Source organism: Sorex fumeus, unplaced genomic scaffold, assembly GCF_029834395.1.
Source record: "Sorex fumeus unplaced genomic scaffold, SorFum_2.1 ptg000014l, whole genome shotgun sequence".
Classification (NCBI taxonomy): domain Eukaryota; kingdom Metazoa; phylum Chordata; class Mammalia; order Eulipotyphla; family Soricidae; genus Sorex; species Sorex fumeus.
In genome coordinates this window covers 20,092,124-20,115,594 of record NW_026606071.1, presented here as the reverse complement: position 1 = coordinate 20,115,594, position 23,471 = coordinate 20,092,124, and the positions used below count along the sequence as shown (strand labels likewise).

The following is a 23,471-nucleotide window of genomic DNA, read 5'->3' as shown; positions in this document are numbered from 1 at the left end:
CAATGGGTAGAGTGCCCGCCTTGCACATGGCTAACCCGAGTTTAATTCCCAGTATTGTTTGACCCCTTAGCACTACCACGAGTGATTCCAGAGTGCAGAGCCAAAAGTAAGCTCCTGAGCACAGCCTGATCTGGTGCAAAAACAAAATCATCATTATCATCATTATCATCACCATCAAATGTTTATAATTTTAAATAATCTATAAAACATTATATTCAATCTGTACTTTATTTAAAATGTAATGTTTTTCAACATTTTTTAAATTACTGGAAAAAGAAGTACCATTTTATATCACAAACCTTAATACTTGGCCTAAATAAGTCAGATTCTCATATCTGTTTCTGTATTCAATTTGTTTTTCTTTGGGGGGTGGGGTCACACCCAGCGATGCTCAGGGGTTACTCCTGGCTCTGCACTCAGGAATCACTCCTGGTGGTACTCAGGGGACCATATGGGATGCTGTGAATCGAACCTGGGTTAGTTGCGTGCAAGGTAAACGCCCTAGCAGCTGTGCTATCACTCCAGCCCCATCTATTCAATCTGTTTTGATAGCTATTTTGGTTAACAAGATAAACATCCACCTTCACGCAGACATGAAGTTAGGAAAGAGCCTAAGCATTTTAATAGCTTTTACTGAGCTATAACTCTTTGATTCTATACCAAAATCTGAGAGCAATTCCACAATACTTGTAGAAACTTTTTATACCATTTCAAAATTTACTGATCTATCTTGTCCTTTAGAAGGACCTTGGATAGTGCAGAATTTTCTAATATATGAAAAATACTGGATCACTGCTTTATAGCACAGCAGTAGGGTGTTTGCCTTGCGTGCAGCCGGCCCAGCCGAGCAGGGTTCAATTCCTCCACCCCTCTTGGAGAGCCCGGCAAGCTACCGAGAGTATCTTGCCCGCACGGCAAAGCCTGGCAAGCTACCCGTGACGTATTCAATATGCCAAACACAGTAACAAGTCTCACAAAAGAGACATTACTGGGCCCACTCGAGCAACTCGATGAACAATGGGAGGACAGTGCTACAGTGCTAAGCTGCTTTATGTATAGCTCCCAAATACTAATATGTCATTATTTTTAAATCACATTTGTTAATATCACCCCTATTGGTCACATTAGAAAATTTTAGCCCCCTCTTTTTGGGGGGTCAGGGGAAGCCAAACCTGGCAGCACTTGGGTACTCTCCTGGCTTAGTTCTCAGGGGTAACTCCTGATGGTCAGGAGATCCGACAGTGCCAAGAACCAAACCTCAGAGTCAAAAATGCAAAACATTCCAGCTAGCTTAGAAAAATCTTTAAACATCAAATTCTGATGAGAAATAAAAGCTTTTAAAATTTACAGCTTCTTACTTTAAATGCTCAACTTTTATCACTGTCAACAAATTCTATCAGTTGATGAGATCACTTCAACCATTTTCAAGAAAATGTTGGCTAAATTCTGAATAACCAAAGTCTGTCAGTTGATCTTTAAATATAAAATGGTGTTCTGTTTAAAAAAAAAAAAAGGGAGCTGGTTTGGTTCTCAACTCAGACAACCACATTTGTAAAACATCATACTATGAAACATAACAGAAATAGTTGTCCTTCCATTTTATCATACAAACTATTTTAGAAAGTCAACTATTCAAATGATTTTAATTTTTTAACAAATAATTTGGGTTGTAGGGGTCCTCACTTGGAATCCATCATCTGGAATAGTGGTTCAATTCAAAGGTCTGAGAATGAGGTGCTGCTCATGTACACTGGAGATTATCAGGGCACCCCAGCAATGCTTAGGAGACTCCGGGTCTGCAGGCCATGTTCAGGTGCAGATAATGGAACCCAGGCCTCCTACATAGAAAGCATGCACACCAAACCTTTGGGTTGTCTCCTCAGTTCTAAACCTAACAAAATAATAAAATTTTAAATTAATGAAAAATAAAGTCCCTAATCCTTCAAATAAGAAATTCTAAAATGGAATCTAGCTTATAACATTGTACTACCGATATTTAATGCTCTTTAACCATTCATTTATAAACTACAGTCATCTCTACTAGGTTCTAGGTTACTAATCCTTATACTTGATAAAAGAGACAATCTTTGGGCTGGAGTGATAATATAGCAGGTAGGGCATCTGTCTTGCATGTAGCCAACCTGGTTTGATCACCAGCACCCCATACAGTCCATAGAGCCCACCAGGAGTGATCTCTGAGATTAGAACCAGGAGTAAGCCCTGAGCACCACTAGGTGTGGCCCCAGAACCAAAATAAATAAAAAGGATACAATCTTAGTGCTAAAATATTTTAAAATCAGATATTTTATTAGGTTTTAGTGTTCTACTTCTGGGGTCAGGAAGACAGTACAATGAGTGAAAAATTTGCCTTGCATGAGGCCAATCTAGGTTCAACTCCTGGCACCACATATGGTTCCCCAAATCCTGTCAGGAGTTATCCCTAAGCACAGAGCCAGAGTAAGTCTCTGAGCACCACTGAGTGTGGCCCCCAAACACACACACACACACACACTTTTTTTTAGAGTCTAATGCTAAAACTATTTAATTGGGATTATTATTTTTTATTTATTGCTCACTTGTTTAATGTTTTGAGTCTCTTAATTCTTTTTTTTTTTCAGGTAAAGTTAATTTTATTGACTATTTTTTTTTTATTAGTGAAACACCATGAGGTACAGTTGTAGATTTACAATTTTTTGTGCTTGGGTTTCGATTATACAATGATCAAATACCCATCCCTCCACCAGTGCCCATTTTCCACCACCATGGATAATATCCCTCCCACCCCCATCCCCCCCATCCCACCCTGCCTCTGTGGCAGGGCAATCCCTTTTGTTCTCTCTCTCCTTTTGGGTGTTGTGGTCTGCAAAAGAGGCATTGAGTGGCAAATATGTTCAGTCCATTAGTCTACTTTCAACATGCATCTCCCCTCCTGGGAGGATCCTCTAAACACCCTTTATTTGGTGCTCCCTTCTCTATCTGAGCTGCCCTTTCCCCTAGAATGCCCGGCTGGCCTCTAAGCTATGGAGTAATCCTCCTGGTGCTGATCTCAGCTATTCTTGGGTATTAATCTCATATTTTGTTACTTTATATCCCCCAGATGAATGCAATCTTTCTATGTCTATCCCTCTCTGACTCATTTTGCTTAGCATGATACTTTCCATGTTGTACCACTTGTCTGTAAATTTCATGACTTCATCTTCATGTATTCCATTGTGTAGATGTACCAAAGTTTCTTTAACCAGTCATCTGTTCTTAGGCATTCAGGTTTCTTCCAATTTCTGGCTATTATAAAGAGTGCTGCAATGAACAAACAAGTGCAGATGTCACTTAGACTATACATTTTTGCCTCTCTGGGATATATTCCCAGGAGTGGTATTGCTGGGTCAAATGGGAGCTCAATTTCTAATTTTTTGAGAATTGTCCATACTGTTTTCCAGAAGGGCTGAACCAGTCGACATTCCCACCAAAGTGAAGGAGTGTCCCTTTCTCGCCACATCCGCACCAGCATTGGTTGCTTTTGTTCTTCTGAATGTGGGCCAGTCTCTGAGGTGTGAGATGGTATCTCATTGTGGTTTTGATCTGCATCTCCCTGATGATTAATGATGTAGAGCATTTTCTCATGTGCTTTTTTGCCATTCGGATTTCTTCTTTGAGAAAGTTTCTGTTCGTTTCATTGCCCCATTTTTTGATGGGGTTGGATGTTTTCTTCTTGTGGAGTTCAACCAGTATTTTGTATATCCTTGATATCAACCCCTTGTCAGTTGACACATACACGTTTTGATACATATAAGAATACAAGCATATATAGAAAAACATGTTTGGGGCCACACCCAGTATATATGGCCTCAAATATAATTTTCTGGGGCCAGGGAAATATAATCACAAATTTAAGACTTAAAAATTGAGGGACACATGGGAAGGGGGGCGTTTCAGTCCACCCTTCACACCCTACCGAGGCCACCAGTTGCCCCCCACTAGCGGCTCTCCAGCACGGCCACGTCTCCAGTGCACAGAAACCAATTTCTTAACTATTTGACTTTCAGTAGAAATACTTCCAGGGTCAATAAGTAAAATAGCAGAAATCCAAAACCAACATTTAATTCTTGAACCCAGCTGTAGAAAGCAAATCACTTCACAATGCTTTTTCAGCATGTCTGATTTGGGGGAGGGGTAAACTCTAAATAATAGTGGTGAATCTTTTATTGAAACAATGAATCTAATCAAAGCAGATAGAGTGTTAACTAGAATTCATCTGCCCCACAGGGACTGGGAGGGGTGGGGGGTGGGGTTTTATTGGGGTTCTTCATGGGAAAAAATAAGTTTTGGTAAAGGGAAATGTGTTTGATATTTGCATGACTGAGACCTAAACCTGAAAGCTTTGTAACCTTTCCCACGGTGATTCAATTAAAAAAAAAATAAAAGCAATAAAATATACAAAAGATAAAAATAAATAAATAAATAAAAAATTGAGGGACAGATGAAGTCATGAAATTTACATACAAGTGGTACTACATGGAAAGTATTATGCTAAGCAAAATGAGTCAGAAAGAGAGGGAAAGACATAGAAAGATTGCTTTCATCTGGGGAATATAAAAAAAACAAAATAGGAGAATAACACCCAAGAATAGCTGAGATAAGTACCAGGAGGTTTACTCCATGGCTTGGAGGCCAGCCACACATGCTAGGGGAAAAGGCAGCTCAGATAGAGAAGGGAACACCAAATAAAAGGTGTTAGGAGGATCCTCCCAGGATGGGAGAAGCATGCTGAAAGTAGACTATAGACCAAACATGATTGCCACTCAATGCCTCTTTTGCAAACCTCAGCACCCAAAAAGGTGAGAGAGAACAAAAGGGAATGCCCTGCCACAGAGGCAGGGTTGGACAGTGGGGGGGGGGGGGGGGGGCGCGGATGCGGGGGAGAGAGATACTGGGATCCGTAATGGTGGAAAATGGGCACTGGTGGAGGGATGGGTACTTGACCATTGTATAACTGAAACCCAAGCACAAAAATTTGTAAGTCTACAACTGTACCTCATGGTGTTTCACTAATAAAAATTTAAAAAAAAAAAATTGAGGGACACAGGGCTGGAGTGATATAGTGATGGTAAGGCATTTGCCTTGAGTGCGGCTGACCTGGGTTCAATCCCTGGCATCCCACATGGTTCCCCCAGCATTGCCAGAAGTAATTCCTGAGTTCAGAGTCAGAAGTAACCCCTGTGCAACACCGAGTGTGACCCAAAAAGCCAAAAAAAATTTTAGGGACCTAGGAATGTGGCTCAGCAGTGGAGCACTTTTTTTGAATGTGAAGTCCTGGACTCTACTCCCGGCACTGCTGTGACAACCAAAGACAAAATTTTTTTAAAAATCCAACATCCCTTACCCTCTCCCCCCAACCCCCCCCCAAACTTCCACCAGCAGCTCCAGCCCACACCTGACACTTCCAGTATAGAAACAACCCAGCTCCACAACTATTCTCGAAAAGAACATGATGCTACTCATTCTTCCCAGACTGATCTGGGCTGAAAACTCTGAGGTGTCCAGGCAGATTCTCCTTGTGCCTGAAGGCACAGCAGCCCACAGCAACACCCAACACCCTCTGTACACAAATCGACCTATTAAGCCACCAAACCACCAAAACATTCCTGCTCCAGAGCACCTCCAAATTTCACAGTACTTCCAAGTCCAATAGTATCACTTCAAATCTGATAGGAAAGCTGTGTAGAAGACCACCAAGCTCAATGAGAGAAAAAAATAGCACAGAAAGTTCAACTAGCACCAACCAGTCAAGTAAATCCCCGACAGTAACTTTAGTAACACCACATTGAGATATAACAATTATCACAAATTTATTTTATTGATCTATTTTTTGATAATTCCATTTGCCTTTATGTTCTAATAAGCTGTATGAAGTAAATCTGTTTGTGCCTGATAAGCAGGCAGGCTTACCTGGTGAGTGGGAAAGTGGGGACAAAGGTGGAGGGAAGGTCACATTGGTGGTAGGATTAATGTTGGAACACTAAATGCCTGAAACAACCATATTACAAACAACTTGATAAATCACTGTTGCAATGTAAAATAAAAAGAAACCCAAGTACCATAAGTATATACAAAATAGAAAGCAAAGGCCTTAATATTTTACTCTTAAGTGAGTGTACAGCCATGTAAATATGGAATAAGTAAGATGAGCAGATGGCTCAAACTTTTTTTTGCTTTTGTTTATTGTTTTGGGGCCACACCCAGCTGTGCTTAGGGGTTACTCCTGGCTCTGGGCTCAGGGATCATTCCTGGTAGAGTTCAGGGGACCACTGTAGACTCTAACATTTTAAGAACCAAGAGAAAAAAATCTAATAATAAAAAAAAAACAGACGATCCTACTATAGTCTTATTTTGTTTGGAACTATAAAACAAAAAATCAAGGGTTATGACTGTTGTTATAATTTAAAAAAATGAAAGTAGAAATGCTACTGTAGAAAAAGTCTAGAGGGCTTTAAAGCCTTAAATTTAATTTATTAAATTTAAGCACAACCCTTTTAACATAATAAATTTAGTATTAAAAAAATCTATTCCACCTTCCACTCCCACCTTTCCCTCATGCTCTTTTTTGGGCCTCAGAGAAGGCTGAGTCTCAACCAACTGAATGCCTGGCCACAATCCAACATTATTAGTTTAATGAAGTCCTGGAAACTTTTAGGCATTACATCCTTTCCCTGAAAGAGAAAACCAACAGGCAAATTTATACTAACAACAGAGAAATAGTAAAGCAGGTAGGGCACTTGTCTTGCACCTTGTCAATCCTGGTTCAATCCCTGGCATCCTATATAGTCCCCTGAGTACTTTCAAGAGTGATTCCTGAACAGAGCCAGGAGTAACCCCTGAGCATTGCCAGGTATGGCCCAAAGTTTAAAAAAAAAAAAATCACTCTTGAATCTTTTTGCTGTGTTCATTTAAGCAATCATTGCCATTTCCAACATTTTAGGGTTTCATAACCATAGAATAATCCTAACAGGAAAACATAGAAAGTCTTCAAATCATTAAATCATTAATGAAATTAAATTTTAAAAATTAATTTAAAAAATTAAATTTTATTTTCTGTTAAGCACAGCGAAGCCTGACAAGTTACCCGTGACGTATTCAATATGCCAAATACAGTAACAATTGTCACAATGGAGACGTTACTAGGCCTGCTAGAGCAAATCGATGAACAGGAGGATAGTGACAGTGACAGTTTCTGTAATATTCTGAAAGTACTACATTGAGACTTTTTGGTAACAGTTACATAAAGTCTTAATCCCTCACTTCAACAAAGATTTGTATGTTATATGTGGTAACGATTAATATTCAGCTTACCTTTTGCTTTAAAATAAAATGCTAGAAATAATGTTCATTTATATCAATTAAATTGTTACCTAATAAAAACTAATAAGACTAAGACCAAATAAACACTAAATTATACATACATGCATATATGTATACACACACACACACACACACACACACACACATATATATGAAGGATTAGCAACCTATAAAGAAAATGGGGGGGGGGACCACACCTGATGCCTAAGGGTTTACTGCTGGCTCTGCACTCAGGAATCACTTCTGATTGTGCTCAGGTGACAATATGGGATGCAGGGGATGGAGCCTGGGTCTGCAGTGTGGAAGGCAAACACTGTAAAACATCTAAAATTAATTTTATAAAACAAACTTGATTCACTTTTAGAACTGTTCCTTTCCATTGTTGCCACCACATGCCATCTAACTTTATGGTTACAAAGAACGGAGAGGGGAGATAGGAGGACTACTGGAAATCTTTACCAGTTTCCCTTCACTCACTACAGCTAAATTGGCTAGCAAGCAAACAAGACATTTGCATACTCCATAGGTTGAATGACATGTAACAGAAAGAGAGCTGTCAACCTTTGCTTGACTTGAAAATAAAAATGTTATAATATGTTAGTTTCATTTTATATTCTTTATAAAATTTGAGGTTTTACTATTTGTGCATTATTTAACTAGTATATTTATATAAATTACTAGCTTTAAATAATTTTTATCTAAATCAAGTATAATGAATTGAAAATTTAGTAACAGAAGTAAAGATTGTTGGAGAATTAATTTAAATAAGAAAAAGTTTTAACTGATTTGCATGAATAAGAGGACACAAAATCTAATCAAAAAAAAGTTTCACAATTAGTAAGCAAATTAAAAATTAAAATAATTTCTAGTAATAAAGCTAAAGATTTTTAATTATGCACTATTTTTAGCTAATTTATCTTGAGGCCTAGGCATAGAATCATTTGCTAGGAAAATCACATTATGAATAAATACTTAAATTTTAAAATTCTCATTAAGATAAAATGTAAACTCAATGTTCATTAGCTCTGAAAAGACAGCAAGCAATGTGCGCTAGTATTATTCTCTATTAAAATGTACGACGACCTCTTCTGTTAGCACTCTAAAAAGAACTTACTTTGCAGTCAAGGCACAGTTAAAATCTGTCTTTGTATCATTCAATTTGAAACTAATTCTGCCCTCTACAAGAAATACTACACTAACATTAGCTAAAGACATTTGGTAGTTGAGAAAAGATGTGAAATCCTATATTCTATAGTTTATTACAGATCATTAGCTATTCTTTAAACCTGCCTAAATGGAAAGATTAGAAAAATACTACATATTTGGAAAAGGAGCAGGTTCAGTATTAACAGTGAAGGGAAGAAAAATCACAAAGGAATTTGATCTCTCTCAGTGTATTTAAAATAGCACAAGAAAGTCTACCTAAGAGCAAAGAGGTACTCAGGCTTCTCTTTGCTCTTTAAGCAAATGCTGGCAAAATTATTCTTAATAAAGACTAAGATTAAGGAACTATCACATATTAAATGAATATAAATAGACATAACTATAACCATTAGTGTCAATTTACAAAGTAGGAATAGACTACCAACAGTATTACACATATACTTACAAATAGGACCTACAGACCCCCAAGTCTTTAACATGAGCTCATTATTATAACCAAATGTATGCTGTGATGTTTAATAATTTTTATCTTTTAACAAACACTTATTAAACAGCCATGTCTACCAGGTCTTGGGACTTATACAGTCCTTCCCATCATGAGTTTCAGACCTTGGCAGAGGTCCAGTGGTATAGCTTAGGATGGGGGGATAAGGCAATGAGAGGTGCAGAGAGGGCAAAATGGCCTACTTCAGGAACTTATGGTAACCTTGCACAGGGGTCATGCTAATATTCTCTTATAATGCTCTAATTTTAGTAAATGTACTGCCAAATTGAGCACCCAAATGTGCTTTTAAATATGAATTTCTAGATTTTTATGAAAAATATCATGTGTACATGGCACGTATTATACAACATTTCCAGTAGAGCCTAGGGAAGCTCCCAGTAGTCAAGTCTATTAATATTTTTAAGTAAGAAGTATAAAATTCACATTTGGATAAAAAGTTCAGATCTAATTTTCCCACCAAATAAGAATGCTGTAAGCAAAACTTTTGAAAATCAGCTTCAAATTTTAAAATTTTATGAGATCATAAACCTATAATAACATTCAACTAACCTTTTCATGTCTTTATACTTAATCATTGCAATGTCTTAGGAACTTGAGTACTTACCAGAGTGAAATAAACATCACACAAATTTCTTAAGATCCTAAGAAATAGTTCTCCCCTCCTCACTTAAGACATGAATAATTAGGACTAGGGAGACAGCTCACAAGGCTACAGTGCATGCTTAGTATGCTAGAGGCCTAACTAAGATCTCAAGGCCCATTTAGTTCCGCTGGACCTCTGCCAGGAGTGACTTCCCAGTCAAACTACTCCCCTGAGAACCACCAGGTGCCCCCCCAACACCCTCCCCACCAGAAAAAAAAAAAAAACGCTTAACAAGGAGGCTGTGGAGACAGCTCAAAATGCTGATTTCAAAGGGCCAAAGAGTATGCTCTGCTCTGCTCTACTCTGCTCTGCTTTGCGTGCAGGAGCCCCAGGTGCAATCCTTAGCACGACCAACCAGATCCAATAAGCACTTCTAGGTGTGGCCGGCCCCCTTGGTGTGGCCACACCTAAAAATAAAAAAGGAAGAAAGAAAAGAAATATATAACTAAGCCACTGAAATAAATACAAATCTACCAGTACATAAAATAAATGGAAAAATAATGGGCAGAGCATAAGTTTCTTCCTTATGATAAATGACAATTAACAAATGCAGAAGAAAGAAGTCTAAAGGCTGGTAATACAGCTTAAGAAGCTGAGCAAATGCTTCGCTTGCAAGAGGACCTGCAGAATACTACTTTAAGCAATCCTTTAAGCACTGACCACCAGATGTAGAAGAAAGGAGGGAAGAAAGGAAGAAGGGGCGGCTGAAGGGAAGGGAGGGAGGAAGGAAGTCATCAGAAGCTGGAGAAAAAGTACAGCAGGAGAGATCTTGCCTTACATATAGCTGACTCGGGTTCTATCTCCAGCACCCTAAGATTTCCAGGAGTGATCCCTGAGTGCAGGGTAAACTCAGAGCACTATCAGGTGTGACACCAAAACAAAAACAAAAACAAAATCACCATTTGGCAAGAATCATTAATAAATGTTGAAAGTAGTCTAGTGAGAAACAGGATATTCACATAATCTCAAATATTTCTTCACAAATTGTCTTTTCATTACAAAGGTAAAAACAGTAATTTTATCTGGCAGATATCACCTTAACCAAGTGATAAAAGTTAAAAATCATCCGTAACGAGGCAAACTGACATCATAATGCCCCTTGATATGCTATACTAAAAAACTTCAACATCATCTTTGAGGTATTTCTACTAAAAATACCTCACTCTAATGAGAAAATATCAGATAAATACAAATTAAAAGACATTCTACAAAATAAATGATCTCTATTCTCCAAAATGTTAAGACAGAAAGACAAAGATTTAGAAATTGCCACAGATTAAAGAAATATAAACATAATAACTAAATGCAATGTATATAGACTGGCCTTCAGGAACAAAAAAATATTTCTTCTTTTGCTATAAAAGAATATCATTAGAAAAATTAATGATTATCTGAAGACATCTATAATGGCATATCAGCATTAATTTCCTGATTCTGATCATTACATTGTGCTTATAAAAAAGTCTGAAATAATTTTAAAGCTTTTTTTTCCAAAAAGGAAGTTATAGAGGCCAGAACACAGCTCAGTGGTTATGGCAAAACACATGCTCATTGAGGATGTGGGTTTGTTCCTTGGCACACACACATCATTAATAGACCCAAAAGTGTAGACAACTCCACCAAAGATGATAGGTCTATACAAGGTCATAGTAGTGAAACTTCAGAATATCTAAGGAATGATTTTCTGGTAGAGTAAAAACAAAAATGAACATGGGGGATGACATCATGTTTGTTGATGGTGCAGAATACATACACATACTTTCAAGCAACACTTAAACACAGTAATTACAGATTATGAGAACAACAGGCAAGAGAAAAAGTACTAGCTTGGTAGCAATAAAAAAATGCAATAGACTGAAAAAAAAATGACTAAAGACTAAAGTTTGACTGGACAAATAGTAAGTTGCAAACAAGTTCAAATTAACAATGATAGGAAAAATATCACTGAAAATCTTCTAAGTTTGAAGAAAGTCTGGCATCTTGTAATGAACTTAGCTACTCTCTCCACCTAAGAACTGAGTATTCAGTGTGCATGATATATGAAGTCATCTTCAAACACAAAGGTTAAGTCAAAAGTCAAACATACCAAACTTACTTTTTTTTTCTTAGATGAAAGTGTGTGAAGAATGCTGTATTTCACCCAGGAGCCACTAAACCCTTTTGTAAGAGATTAGTAACATGTTGTTAAAGGTTGAGCTTGTGTGCTTATATAAATGTATGTATGTATAGATAGATAGATAGATAGATAGATAGATAGATAGATAGATAGATATGTATATATCTATATAGATAAATATCTGTATAAATACATTACCCTCTAAATTGGTTGCCTTCACAATCAAATGTGGTGTGCTACTCTTGATATATTGGTGGTGTAAAGTATAAGATGTTCAGGAATAGATTCACTCACGGGTGAGGCTCTTCCAAGCATGTGGTGAGCTGCTGTAAGCATGGTGGCGGTTGAGTTCTGGGGGTTTTCAGCTGCTGGGGCTGGCTCCCGTGGGGCCGGGAGGGACCTCACCTGCCCCCTCTGGGTTGCTCCAAATAAAACACGCTGGTGAGGATTCCAGTGGCATGGCTATAGCTAACATACCAAAATTTCAAGAAACATCTCAGCATTAAAATTGACTGAACCAAATAAATGGACAGCCATTTAATGTCATCAGTTCAAAAGTTCCTAAATGGAGCTACAGCATCCTCCTGAAGGAAGTCACAGATAAATCACTACTCTTCTTGAATATGTGGGGTAGAGAGAACAAATAAAGTTAAGAAATTCTTGAGCTTTAGAAGCTAGGCGAGGATCTCAAGTATTATAACCAGTGCATGTGTGGCCCTGCATTCAATAAGCTGTATTAGGAAGTCCTAGATGATCATGCCAGTGTATAGAACAGGGATAGGTCGGGCGGGGGGGGGGGGGGGGGGGGAGTGTGAGATTGAGAGAGAGAGAACATAAAACAGAGAACTGTTTTATACATTATTTTAAAGAACAAGAAAAGGGCCAAGGAGCTAGCTTAATATCCTAAAGTGCATGCTATGCATGCAGGAGCCCCATGTTTGATTCGTGATACTACATGGTCCCCCAAGAACTGCCAGGGACAACTCCTGAGTGCTGATCTAAGAGTAGCTCTTCATACAGTCTGGTCTCAAAAAATTTTATGCACACACCCCATCAAACTAGAAAATCTAAAACTTTCAACATAATTTATTATACTTCACTTTGAATGAAATATTGGGTCATATATAATCATTAAAATTTTACATTTTTTAAGACTTTCTTGGCTATTTTAATTAAAAGAAATCTATCCAAAATGGAGAAGTCTCTTTTACTCTGCATACACTATAAATTATTATCAAATTATAAATATGATGCAATAAACATCGCAAAGTTCTTACATGATCCAGTTATAATATCTGCAGTTAATACAGAATTAAAACTTCACATCTAGGGCCACAGACAACAGGTTGCAAGTGCTTAACATGCAAGTGGCTAACCCTAGTTCAATTCCCAGCTCCCCAAATCTGTCAGGGGTCACTCCTGAGCACAGAACCTGAAATAGTCCCAGAGCATCACCAGTATGGCGCCAACTCCCCCCAATAATAAATAAAAATGTAAAATCTGCATCTATTATAAAAATAACTTAAATTCTGATATACATGTTTGCTTTACTTATTTACTTTTATAGCACCAGGGATCAAACCCATATGCAAGAGGTGTGCTCTAAAATTAAGTTTTAAATATCCAAGACTAATCGTGATAAAGAAAAAAGCGCTTTCTTCATGGAAGCTGTTTATGGATTGACATGGAGAGAATCGTGCTGAGTCAAATGAGTTAGAGAGAGAGGGACAGAGTCTGACTGCACTCATCTGCAGGATATAAAATATCTGTACAGTATGAGATAATACACAAGGCAGGAGATGAGGCCAGAAAGACTGGTCTATGGTAGGAAATTTGCCAAAAGTTGTGGGGAAGTGCAATTAGGACAGTGAAGGGAGAACTATTACAATGATAATTGGAAAAAGTCACTCTGGACAAAAACCTAGCAGTGAAAGGAGGAAAGTGATATATATGATAACCTTTCAAAATCAGTATTGTGCCTAAAAGAAAAGGGGGTGGGGGTGAGGGAGGGAAAGAAAGAGAGAGAGAGAGAGAGAGAGAGAGAGAGAGAGAGAGAGAGAGAGAGAGAATGCCTTCCATAGAGGCAGCTCAGGTAGGAGGCAGGAGAGAAACTGGGGACATTGGTGGCAGGAAATGTACACTAGTGAAAAAATAGGTGTTGGAGCACTGCTTAACTGAAAACTAATCATCAATAACTTTGTAACTGTGTATCTCACAATGATTCAATTAAAAAAAACTACTTTCCCACCTTAATTGTAAACATTATGTACAAGGTTACGCATAAGAATACATTTCTGGGACTGGAGTGATAGTATAGCAAGAAGGTGTTTGCACTGCATGGCCAACCAGGGTGCAGTTCCCTTACCCCACCTGCCAGGAGTGATCCCTGAGCTCAGAGCCAGAAGTAAGCCCTGAGCACTGCTAATTTCCCTCCATTAAAAAAAAAAAGGAATATAGAGCGATAGCACAGTGGTAGGGCGTTTGCCTTGCACGCAGCCAACATGGCCGACCCGAGTTCGATTCTTCCGCCCCTCTTGAAGAGCCCGGCAAGCTACCGAGAGTATCTCGCCCGCACGGCAGAGCCTGGCAAGCTCCCCGTGACGTATTCGATATGCCAGACACAGTAACAACAAAGTCTCCAATGGAGACGTGACTGGGCCCGCTCGAGCAAATCGACGAACAACGGGAGGGCCTTTACCTTTACCTTATACTTCTGTATTAAATTAAATCCACCTTCCAGCATAATACTACTATTGTAATGCAAATATGTTCAAAAGAGAGTGAGCAAAGACTATATAATTTTGTTACTAATGGGATATTATCTTAATAAAATAATAGGACCGCCAACAGTCCAGAAGTCTAGCTGTGAAAAGAAGATCAAACAGAGGTCAACAGGTATGAATGTGGTGGCAGAGTGATAGTACAGCAGGTAGGGCATTTGCATTCCATGCAGCCAACCCATGTTCAATCCCCAGCATCCCATATGGTCCCTTGAGCATCACCAGGATTAATTCCTGAGTGAAGAGCCAGGAGTAACCACTGAGCATGAGTATTGCTGGGTGTGACCTAAAAAGCAAACTTTAAAAAAAAATATATAAAAAGAGAGGCATGAATGTATGCTGTATATATGTAAAGTAAGTAAAGTAAAGGCCCTCCCGTTGATCGTCAATTTGCTCGAGCAGGCCCAGTAACGTCTCCATTGGAGACTTTGTTGTTACTGTGTCTGGCATATCGAATACTCTCGGTAGCTTGCCGGGCTCTCCAAGAGGGGCGGAGGAATCAAACTCGGGTCGGCCATGTTGGCCGCTTGTAAGGCGAACGCCCTACCTGCTGTGCTACACGTATAAATGTACACAGTGTTTTTTGCCTACATTTTTTGCATATCTTTTTGTTTTTAAGCCATTTGTCTACATACCTCGTGGTGCTTTTGTCTATTTTGTCTGCTTACCTTTTTGTCTTAAGGATAGGAAATATTGACCATGATTCTGCTGGTAAATAATATTACCAACAAGATTACCAAATAAAAAGGAGGAGGATATAATATATTGATTCATGGAAACAATGAAGAACAAGACACTGGAATATCTATCAGAATGAAAGTGTTTATGAAGAAAGAAACGAGTTTTATTCATTTTATTATTATTCTTTATGCAGTAAAGACTTTATGCAGATTATGCAGATTCTGACACAGGTATGGGATAATTCCAAATCGCTTTACTGACAGATAAAATGGTATAATTCATAGGGAATTCTCTCCACTTGGCAAGTCTTCCAGCCCTTCACAAAACAGTTCAAGCTTCTGTTACCCTATTATAAACCAATTTGCTAGAGAATATGTCAAATACATTTTTCCAAAGAACTGTAACATGGTGTGGTTTTTTTTCAGCAACTGCACTTTAAAGAATCCTGCTTGACTAAAATCCAAACAGTATTTGGTGAGCAGTATAGAATGGAGAGATTTAATGAGATACATAAACATAGTGAAATATCATTCTGACACTGGAGATAAGGCAAATGCAGGAGATCTGGGTTCAATTCCCACCACAGCATAGCACTGTGGGAATCTCTAAGCACTGCCAGGAAAAAACCCCAACCATGTAGCTACACGCAGTTCCTAATCATTGCTGGGCATGAACCAATAAACAGAAATAAATGAAATTAAAAATATTTGAAATTGCAAATAACTGATAAAAGTTAGAAGTTTGAGATCTTATCAAAACTAGAATCAGTGAAAAATCATCCATTAAGTCAAAGATTTTAAGGGGGAAAAAAAGATGAAAGAAAATATAAGCTTCACTCGATGTCAAAACTGACAGATCTTATACCTGAAAAATGTGAAAATGCTCCCATTATTAAAGTAACAATTATCTACTTGTGTGCCTTCACTTTCATTGCTCTTCATTCATTTCCCCTCTAAAGTCTCTCAACTCCTGATCTCTAGAAAACAAAATATATAGAAAATTTAAGAAATTGACTTTTGTCCTATTCTTTGATTCTATGTGATATTATCTATTAACCTCCAAGTTTTGCTTCATACCTTCAAAAATATCAGAAAAATTCATTGCCAATTTAGGCTTCTTTCCTTAAAACTACACATTTACAAGTTATATGTCCTTCAACTAATGAGGAAGGCAAAAATGATGTCTAATCTTTTAATAGGCACTGTAACAAATGCAGTAATTTTAGAATAGAAAATAAAGAAAAGGCAATGGTCAGGAAAACAAATGTTGGACTGAGTCAGAGAGATAGTACAGGGGTTAAAGCTCTTGCTGGCATGCTTTGGCCAGAGTTTGAATCCGATAACTGCATATGGTCACTTGATTTCCAGAAGGAGTAATTCCCTGAATATAAAGGCAGGAGTTAAGTCCTGAGCACAATTGAATGTGGACCATCCCCATACCAAATGTTGGCTAGCTTGTCAAATTATCCTAAATTTAGGGTGAAAATTAGTAACTTCTTTTCACTATTAAACCAAATTCAATATATTTTTTAAATTTTTCCGATGTTTGAACCACCCAACACGTGAGGCAAGCACCCTACCCATTCTACTCTCTCGAGTCCCTCAATAGAATTTTAATTATTAATCTAAATTGAACCAAAAAATGTACACAGTAACACTGCACTAAATCAAGTCTAGAATGATAAATATAAAGCTTAAGAATTAATAATCATGACTGGAGCTGGAGAGATGCATTTGCCTTGCACATGGCCAACCGGGGTTCAATACCCAACATCCCATACAGTTCTCCAAGCACTGCCAGGAGTGATCCCTGAGTGCAAAATCAGGAGTAAACCCTGATTAACAACCCTGAGCAACAACCAGAAAATTAAATTAATATTCATAGGGTGGAGAGACACAGTCCAAAGGTTAAGGTGCTTTCCTTGCTCATGGAAGACCCAGTTTTAATCCCCGGTACAATATATAGCTATCCCAGGAATGATCTGTGGGCAGAGCCAGGAGTAAATCTTGAGCACTGCCAAGTAAGGTTCAAAATACATTATATATATATATATATATATATATACACACACACATACATTTATAAAGAATTAACCATTGGGAACAGAAAGAGCTCAACGGGCTGAGTGCATGCTATGCATGAGGGATATCTAGGTTCAATCACTGATACAACATGATCCTCTGAACACCACTAGATATAGTCCAAAAAACAATTTTTAAAAAATTATATTCAGGGGTCTGGAAGATGGTTCAATGACTTAAAGCCCATGCTTAGAAAGCACAAGGTCTTGAGTTCAAGCCCCAATGTTGCCGACACATGCAGAGAAAATTGTGACAGCTCTATTGGGGTGACTCAGTGACTTAGGAAGTGCCCAGAGCAAGAGTTTGAAACCATGAATTTAATCCCCAGTACCTTGCATACGCCAAGGCAATTCTAACCACAGGAGGAAAAATTTAAATTTTTTAAACGAATATTCAACTTAAAGTCAATACTAATCTTGGTATTTGAAGTAAGGAGAGTAACAAACTCAAAACAGAAAAAGAACTTGAGTTGTTTTTGTAACATAGAGTTACTTGTTCTATGTGTATTTTCACTCTGTGGAAATTACTCTGTGAAAACTCATCATGCCAGAGGTTGCTGCTAGTTCAAAAAGCTAATGTATATGCCTGACATGCACAAGCCCCGAAGTTCAATCTCCAACACCTCTGGACAATCCCCAAAACACCTCTGGTATGGTCCCCAGTACCAAGTCTGAGCACTGAATGCCAAGTCTGAGCACTGACCCACATAGCTGACCCACATAGCTGGGCTGAGCACATCAGGAGGTTCTAGAGACCCCTGAGCACTGCTTTTGATGCCCCAAAACAAGGATCATCTTGCCATGTATTTATGATTTATGCATTTAACATATAGCTTAATAAGTAAAATATACATATAGATACAGATATATAGATATATAAATATACATGGTCAGAGATACAAAGGCACCTGCCTTACACATGGCTGACCCACAGGTCAGAGCAACAGTACAGCAAGTGGGGCACTTGCCTTCCATATGGCCAGCCCAGTTTAGATCCCTGGCATCTCTGAGTACCACCAGGAGTGATTCCTGAATGCAGAATCAAGAACAACCCCTGAGCATCACCAGGTGTGTCCCCCCTGAAAAAAAATAATAAAAAATAAAGACATACATGTGGCTGTCTCTTGCCCCACATATACTCCCACAGAGCCATGAATAGCCCTCAATCAAGCCTGTTTGATTTGGCCCAACCTTCACCCTATGCCCAACACACACACACACACGCACACATATACACACACCACCACCACCACCACCATCACCAAAAAAGACTGGGGGCCAAGAGACCATGGGTAGGGCATTTGCCTTGCACACAGTCAACTCAGTTTCTATCCCTAGAACCTCTTATGACCACCCCTTAAGAAACACCAGGAGTGCTCACTGAGTGCTAAGTCAGGAGTAAGCTCTGAACACTGTCATGCATAGTCCCAAAGCAAAAAACAAATAACAAAACAAACACTGTCCTCCTGTTGTTCATCGATTTGCTCCAGTGGGCCCAGTAACGTCTCCATTTTTGATACTTGCTGTTACTGTGTTTGACATATTGAATACGTCACGGGTAGCTTGCCAGGCTTTGCCGTGCGGGCGAGATACTTTCAGTAGCTTGCCAGGCTCTCTGAAAGGGGAGGAAGAATCGATCCCGGCTCAGCAGTGCTGGCTGCATGCAAGGCAAACACCCTACTGCTGTGCTATCACTCCAGCCAAAAACAAAAAATTAAATTTTAAAAATAAATAAATATGGGGCTGGAGCAACAGCACAGAGGGTAGGGCGTTTGCCTTGCACAAGGCCAACCCGGGTTCGATTCCCAGAATCCCATATGGTCCCCTGAGCACCGCCAGGGGTAATGCAAATTCCTGTGTATTGCCAGGTATGACCCAAAAAGTAAAAAAAAATAAATAATAAATATATAAATAAATATGAGGGTGCCGTGCCACCAGCAGGTCAACCTGTACTTGCAGGGCGAGTGCATCAGCAGCCTGATGGTGCCTTCAGGTTTCCTGATACCCCAAAATTGCCACTGTGCCTCTGGCCGGACCCCAACAACCAAGTTTCCTGAGACATTAAGTAGCCAAAAGTTAGGTATATGGAAGCCACTCTCACAAACCACCTCTAGCTCAGCTATACAAGCTCATTTACCAGCCTTGCTTCAGAGACCCATGAATAAATCTCAAAAGAGATCAAAAGCACAGTTTATCTCGGACCCACTCACGGCTGAACAGACCAGGGTAAATCAGAGGGGGGCAGGACATCCTGGATCCCACTCAGGCAGAGCCCCTGGGAGCCACTTGCTCCTACAATCCAAAATCGTTGCCATGCCACCAGCCAGACTCCACCATCTCAGGACAGACCTCACCAAGATATTAACATGTTGAAAACTCATATATGCAGGTTTTGTGACTGAAATCTCCAGGCTTTCTCAGATTTGGGATGGGCCACCTCTCCTCACTTTCCTACACTCCTGAAAGCATCAGCAATCATCGCCATGAACCAACTCCAGCACCACCATGTAATATCTTCTACCAGTCTTGCTTCAGAGATCTATAAATAAATCTTAAAAGAAATCAAAAACTACAGTTAATCTGGGACCCACTCGTGACTGAACAGACCAGGGTAAATCAGAGGGGGGCAGGTCAGCCTGGTGACCGCCCAAGCAGAGCCTCCAGCAGCCACTTGCTTCCACAATCCAAAATTGCTGCCAAGCCCCCAGTCAACTCCACCATCTCAGGATGAACCTCACAGAGATATAATCTGCTGAAAATCTGGATGTGAGGTTTTGTGACTGAACTCTCCAGGCTTTCTTGAGGTCAGGATGGGCCACTTTCCACCACCTCACTGTATTTCCGGAAGCCTTAGCAGTAACATGCACACCCAAAGCTGCCACATAGTTAAAAAAGCTACTCCAGTCTTACCTTCCCAATAAAAATACTGAATGCCCTGAACGAATATGATTACCTCTTAGTATCTGTATTGCAAACAATTATGCACAAAAAGAGAGAGAGAAAGAAGAAAAGTGCCTGCCACAGAGGCAGGCTGGTGGGGGAGGGAGGGAGGGGGGATAATGGGAGAGGAATGGGGGACATTGGTGGTAAGACATGTACACTGTCTCATGGATATTTAATTTAAAAATTTTAAATGAAATAATAAAAATAAATATGCCAAATACAAATAGAATTTGGTTCTTGAAAGATAATCTCCAATTGTTTGGGCATAATTTCATTTTCTTTTTCAGTATCTTTAATATGTAAATTAACTCTAGTTCTCAAAGTTGAAGATCTGAGAAATGCCAATTTCGCCCCCCTCTAGCATAAAATCACAAATGATTATATAAATTCAAGTTAAATTTTAGACAAATAGGAACATATCTTGTAGAGAAAATAAAAGTTGGGGTCCAGAGAGAGCCCTTCTCATGTAGACGGCCTGGGTTCCATCTGTAACACTACACAGTCACCTAGCACCACCAGGAAAAACCCACAAGTACAAAGTCAGGAATAGCTTTCCACCTTTTGCAAAACCTTAGCTGTGTCATCACCCCTACACCCAAAAAAAAAGTCTGGGGATGTGATCCATCAGTTCCCTTGCATGCATGAGACCTAGATCAGATTCACAGCACCACAAAAAAAAAAAAAAAAGGAAAAGAAAAAAGAAAAAATTGGAAGTCTTTTTACAAAGATTTCATTTAAAAGGTTTCCCAAATCCAAAACCAAGGGAAATACTTGGAAGATCAAATGCTAAAAAACATTCACAGTCACTGGGGGAAAAAAGTTCCCCCATCACCCACTTCCTAATAGTCTAGATCCCTACAGATTCCTTATCAGCCGAAATATCCTCAGAAAAGCACCCCACTAGGAACAAGCTTGACTACTATGACACATTCAAGTTCCCCTTGACCACCAAATCAGTCATGAAGAAGACAAAAGACAAAGACAGACTCATGTTCATTGTACATGTCAAGGTCAACCAAAACCAGATGAAACAAGCTACAGAAAAGCCTTATATCATTGATGTTGTCAAGGGCAACCATCTGATCACTCCTGAGATAGGGAAGAAGGCATATGTTTGATTGGCTCCTGATTATGATTCTTGGGATGTTGCAAACAAAACTAGGATCATCTAAACTGAGTTCTTCTAGCTAATCTCGCTAATTTTAAATACAATTTGTTCACTTACATAAAGGTAATTCTAGGACCCAGAGAAATAACATAGGGATTAAAGGAGCTTGAATTCACACAGCCAACCCTGATTTGATCCGAAGTGCTGCTTGAGGGACTGAGTACAGAACTAGAAGTAGCAACCAAGTGAAGCCAGGTGTGGCCCAAAACAAAAAATAAGTAACTTTAATTGGTTTGTCACAGGCTAACTTGGTTTGTTACACACTAAAAAAAGTTTTTTTCTAAGAGGCTAAAAAAATAAAAAAAAACCTGATGGGGATCAAGGCTTATAAGGCTCAATGGGGTGGCGCTTATGCCTATTATATCCACAGCCCCAAGTCTGATTCCTGGTACCACCAAAGAGCACTGCCAGATGTGGCCCTAGTGGCACATAGGCCCAAACACCACACAAAAGACCCACACTATCTACCCCACTGCTGGGTATAGATGCTATTTTAAAAAAAGAAAGAAAGAAAGAAAAACTGAAGGAAAACCTTTATTTACATTTATACTCTACAGTTTTTAAATTATAGAAGAACGCCACATCTCATAAACATAATACCCTGATGAGGGTATCAGATTAGAAAAGCAGAGTACCAGTTAGTTGTGTTGAGTCTTTTGGAAATTAACCAGAAAATCTTTTAATTCATGTAAGTTCTAAAATAATATAAAATTACTTCAATTAAAAGTAATATAGCAAAGAAAAAATGAATTCCACCTTAACTACTGCACCAAACTATTCCCCTATTATACTGAACTTTCTTTAACTTAACTATAAGAGGGTTTCGCTGACCAGTTATTACTCATAATTTAGACTCTCATTAAAATATTTTTGAAGAGACAATGGAGACTGAGTTATGATATGTTTATTCCACTACCCAAAAAAACTACCAGCCTTATTTGAAAGTAATTAAGAATGAGAAAAATTGCATGAATGAAGAACTATCTGAATGAGTACTTCCTTATGATACAGGGGCAAAGAAAACTAACAACAACAACAAAAATCCTCACACTGAACATGTGCCTGCATGGGGGGAAAAATGATTACATATGTTTTAAATGAGACATGACCCAAGCCTTCAAACACTGCAATAACAAGCCTTTTAAGAACAGGAAAAACTGGAAAGTTCTCATCTACAAAGAGCCATATGACGAGAAATTATTCTTGAAGTCTGTATTCTCTGCATCATAAAGAGAACCCAAGCAGATGAACTTTACTCTTGCTGTTTGAATTTATTTAATGAGACAAAACACTTTCCATTTTTCCAGTAAATTTAAAAACAAATAGTGATAACACTAATACACACTGGCAGTGCATACTGAAAATCTTAACATAAAAGAAGAGGCCAACTAGAAGTGACATAGGAAAAGTGGTAGAAGGCCTGGGGCATTTTGGTAGAGATGTGGTACAGTAATTTTGTACATAAAAATCGCAAACATTAGCACTATTGTAACCATGTTTTCTTGTTATTATGTTTCATTTTTCATTTCATCATCCTGTTAATCGTCGATTGCCTCGAGCAGGCCCCAGTAACGTCTCTTTCATCCTAGCCCTGAGATTATATTCAGGGCTCTTTAGGAGAATGAGACCCATCATTGTTACTGGTATTTGGCATATTTGGTAGGCCACGGGGAGTTTGCCAGACTCTGCCCTGTGGGCAGGCTACATTCGACAGCCTGTTATAAGTATGTTATAAGTATGTAAATACACACAGGGCCAGAGGATTATTAGTAGGGGTAAGAAGTTTGCATGTGATCAATCCATTGGATCCCCAGCACCACAGACCATCCCCAAGCACTGCCCTAGTAACCTCTGAGCACAAAGCAAGGTGCAGCCCCTGTGGACTGCAGGGTGTGGGCCAGCCCCTCCCCTCCCCCCAAAAAAACCACTTTAACATTATCTCTAAAATGATTGTGTTTGAGGAAAATTATTTATTTTATAATTCAACTACACATTCCAAATCTGATAAAGTTCTTGCCATATATAAAACAGCATT

At 38.9% G+C, this 23,471-nt stretch overlaps 1 protein-coding gene and 1 non-coding gene across 2 annotated transcripts in view; both read right to left on the bottom strand.

The window, feature by feature from the left end:
* Positions 1-23,471, bottom strand: part of BMPR2 (bone morphogenetic protein receptor type 2) — a 180,637-nt gene that overhangs the window by 138,604 nt on the left and 18,562 nt on the right. The window lies entirely within an intron of this gene.
* LOC130021188 (U6 spliceosomal RNA) lies at positions 9,193-9,298 on the bottom strand. Its single transcript, XR_008792095.1, has one exon. It is a non-coding gene; the product is annotated as a U6 spliceosomal RNA (small nuclear RNA).